The sequence below is a fragment of the Lissotriton helveticus genome, chromosome 4_1 (assembly GCF_964261635.1).
Source record: "Lissotriton helveticus chromosome 4_1, aLisHel1.1, whole genome shotgun sequence".
Taxonomy (NCBI): domain Eukaryota; kingdom Metazoa; phylum Chordata; class Amphibia; order Caudata; family Salamandridae; genus Lissotriton; species Lissotriton helveticus.
The window spans coordinates 1169957511-1169961810 of NC_136063.1; positions in this window are offsets into that span (position 1 = coordinate 1169957511).

Here is a 4300-nt window from a genome sequence, read left to right on the forward strand (position 1 = left end):
CCCAACAGGGTCTTGACTCAACCCCAATTCAACCTCTACATTTTGAATTTCCTTATTCAAGGCACCCACCGCTGAGGTCTGATAAGATATAATAGATGCGGAGTTCCTGGGGACCTTCACCCTGTCTCGCCCCTGATCCTGTGAACATGGTTGTTTCCTCTTTCCCATTGTGATTGGTGGCGGTGTTGATGGTAGGCCTCTTCTGTCCTCTGACGGGAACAGACGGTCCCGCCCTTGGTCCGGGCTTCGCCCAGACACGCCCCGCATGTCCCGTGTTACGGGAGCCCCATATGTCTTTTATGGGTGCCTCCCAGCGCTAGCAGCAGTGGTGGCGTTGGCGGTGGTTAGTGGCACCGCAAGTGCTGCTGGGAGGTGTAGTCCTCCTCCCAGTTCTTCCCGGCTCCCGATCTCCCGGGCACCTGGCCCCAACAAAAGGCAAGGAACACTGATGGCCGAATCTTTCACTAATATTTAGCTTTTTGGCAGTATCAAAAGGTGGTGGTGGTTTCAAGAATGCAGCAGCGTTGTAGACCAGTGTGAAACTTTTGGATTCACTGTGGATCACTGTGGATCACTATGAATTGGTTTATGCAAAGCATCTTTGAGGTCTTGCAAATTGCTGGACTCTGGATCTTCTTTGATGATAACTGGAAATGTGACTTTCTTCTCGGTCTTGATTGGAACAACCTTTCACTATGGCAAACACCTTGCTGAGCTCTCACTCTTCCATAGCTTACACCGTTGTTCTGAACCCCACTCACCAGCTGCGGTGGCACCCCGGTTCTGGTATGTACGGCTCTGTAAGCACAACCCTGGGCACTTCTTGAGCCACTTCGTATAGTGCAGTGGTACAATGACTCTCTTTAATGGGTTTGGTAAGTCATTTATTTCTTTTTTTCTAAATGTCAATTTGCACTTTGTGACACCTGGTTGATCACTGCCTTGCAGCGGTTCTGTTCGCAGTGTTAGTTTGCAATTTCCAATTATCAATGGCTTCTCTTTGAAAACCTGGTTGTATTCACCTACAGAGTTACTGCTCAGTATAACTTTATCTTGCGTGGCAGTGCGGTACCTTTATGTATGGCTTGGCCAGCAGGTTCTCGGCCAGCAATGTGTAGATTCTCTGTAGTGTTTCCATTGTGTTCAACTACTTCACAGCAGCTGGAGCTGCGCTTTGATTCCATATGCATTAAGCATCAATTCCGTACTTTGACAGCAGCACCTGTGGCATGCACAAGCAGATTGCTTGGACCAAGGCATACACTCTGAGAGAGCACTGTCGATCTTCGGTTTACTTATCCCCTATCTCGTCGCCATTTGTAGCGTCCTCCTCAGCCTGGGCACTCGCCAATGTCTATGCCACACACAGAGCTTAGTATTACATGTCTTAATTCATTTGCCTGTAACTGCAAACCCAACATTCTAAACCAGCCTTCATTGCATTCTGCTTTGACACTTACATCCCTGCTCTACAGAGTCAATCAGGAGCCAAAAGGGGTCTGTCATTGTTAACTCGCAAGACACTACATCTACTAGAGGAGTGTAGGAGATGCATGAAATATTCACACATGAACTGGGGCAAACATAAGATGTTTCTAAGAAAATGAGAGGGCTGAGATGACTATTTGGTGCTTCTTCAGGGATGCACCCTATGATGAAACCAGTTTAGAGAGACACAACCCCTTCACTGAGAAGAAAAGCAGCAAATTCCAATTTGGAAACCACTGAAATAAAAAATACGAAAATCCAATCGACATTAGTTACATTATTGATACAACTCCTCAGGGTCCACATGAAATTTTAACTCCATCTCAATAACCTCAGCTGGCCAGCAGCCAATCTCTTCCAATGTTACAGAAGTCTGTACAAATATTCTGTTTCTACTGCATTGTAGGACACTTTCTTTCTGACAGGAAGCTTAACCTTCGACCCGCAACGGGTACAGAATGTATTTTTCAGCCTCACAACTGTCCTTGCAATCCTGTTGAAAACAACAAATGGCTCAATTTTTTCTAACAAATACATTGTCAAGCCTCACCTCAAAGAAAATGTTTCTGACATTTTACAAAGTGCCTAGCTATTATTGTTTCAGGGATAAATATCTGTTACAGGATTGTCTAGACGTGACTGCTTGCCAGGTCCGTGTGCTGCTTTGTCAGGCGCCGCTTCACAGTTTCACTTCCGCCCTCGCGAGACAGATTATTAATTGATCGCGCCGCTGCTTGTTCATCAATTCACATGCAAAAATGAAACGTTTAACAGCCTTTCATCCTGCCACTTCTTGACTAGCAGTTTGAGTCACAATAATACCTTTAATATAAAGAATAACAAAAAGGTAATACACAACTCTAAAGAAGCTTTCTGAGCTGCCACGCAGAATTCTAGCATTCAAATTAATGGTAAGCAATGGTGAGCAATGGTGAGCAATTAAACAACATGTAATTTGGGTACTAAAAACCCCTCGTTTACAAATGCATTCTCTCAGTGCCACCTTAAGTATTTTGGGGCCCCCTGATTGGCCCAAATGTGTACTTACTTTTCCATTTTCAACAAATTCAGGTCCTTGTGTTGACAAACAATTCCAAATTATTAATTAAACTTTCAGAAACAAGCACATAAATCAGTCGAAAGCTCAAGCTGCCAGTTTTCCAAAAAGAAATAGAATAAGCATCAATAACCCCTTTTTCTTTTGCACTTGGATGTAAATGACTTTTTGTTTACCGCTACAACAATATTTTCCAGGAAATTCAGGGGCACATTTATCAATGTGTTGTGTTGCGTTGTCCTTGCTCTGCGCAAACCGCCCTTGCGTCATGCAAAAGTGGGAGCAAGGGCGATGCAACACTAGAGTGAAATTTGTCAAGCCTTGCGGGGCCACCTTGCATGGCCCGGAGTGCTTTGATAAATCAAGAGTAACACAACACAGCACAAATCGCTGTGTTGCATTACTCTGCCCCAGGTAGGCGTTCATGGGTGAAGTGTGGGTGTTCCAACACACATCCACCCATCGGTTTTGGTTCATTCCCAGATTTACCATTAGTGATAGACCTGGGAATGCGTTAAAATGCTACGCCTCTCCATGGGAGGCATAACGAGGAGAATTATCTTTATTTCTCCACATTATTTTCTGCAGCACACTTAGAAAGACAATGTCTCTGCATTTTTTTTAGCAGGAAGGTATTCCTTCCTGCACAAAAACAATTCTGCCTACACTCAGGCACACTTGCACCATGGTGCAAGGGTGCCTGCATTGGCAGTACGCAAACAAAAGGACGCCAGTGGAAGGAAAGGACAGGAATGTCCGGTATAATGTTAAATACAGCGCATTGCTGCCATTTCCCTTTCATGCAGCACAGCAAGGTGGCTTGATGCTCTCCGTTAAAGTTTGATAAATCTGCCCCTCAATGTGTAATCCGTTTGTTCGTCCCATTGTAGGAAATACATGATAAGAGTGACTCTATGAATGTTTAATAGCCTGCACATGGTGCTTGAAATTGAACGGTAATTGACAAATACTTACAGTCATGAATAAATACCCCTGCTCAACTGGCATTCTTGGTGCAATACTAGTGAAAAACAACGGACTGCTCTGAGGGATTCCAAGGGATGAAATCTGATAATTTTTCCTTCATTCCCTTTTCTCTTCTTTGTCCTTTCTCTCTATTATGTGTAGACTTCTTGGCTAGACGGTGACTTCTGACATTACTGAGCAAGAGGAATTGGAGCCAGTTTGAGATAGAAAAAAGACAAACATTTGAAGAGAAAGAAAAAGCAAAATAATTGAAGCAGAGCTGAGGCACAGAGATGTAGAAAAAGAGATATAGAGAGAGGGTGAGGTAGAGAGGGTGTGTTGAAACAGAGATGGAAGTGCAATGATAGAGAGTGAGATAAAAGTTAATTACAGAACACATTAGGTAGAGGTAACAAGAATTAGAGAGAAAGGAGTAAGATAGTGTGAGAGGTGAGCTCAACAGAATAGAGGAAGAAAGGGGAGGCAGTTGAAGAGAAGAGGAATGAATGAATGTATGAATGAATGGTGAGTTAAAATTGAAAGGTTAAATAGTGGCGAGAGACGAAAGTTGGTGTTGAGAGACAGAAGAGGCTGAGACAGTAGTTATACAGAAGGAGAAATAAGATAGAGTAAGGTAGAGGGAGGAAAGGTGGAGTGTGCTAAAGTAGAAAAAAGCCTGAGATAGGTGAAGAGGTGAGGTATTTAAATATGGAGAGACAGAGGTAAGGTAATGAGAGATGTGAGGTCAAGGGAGGGTTGAAATGGGTGTAAGAGATATATTGACATTTA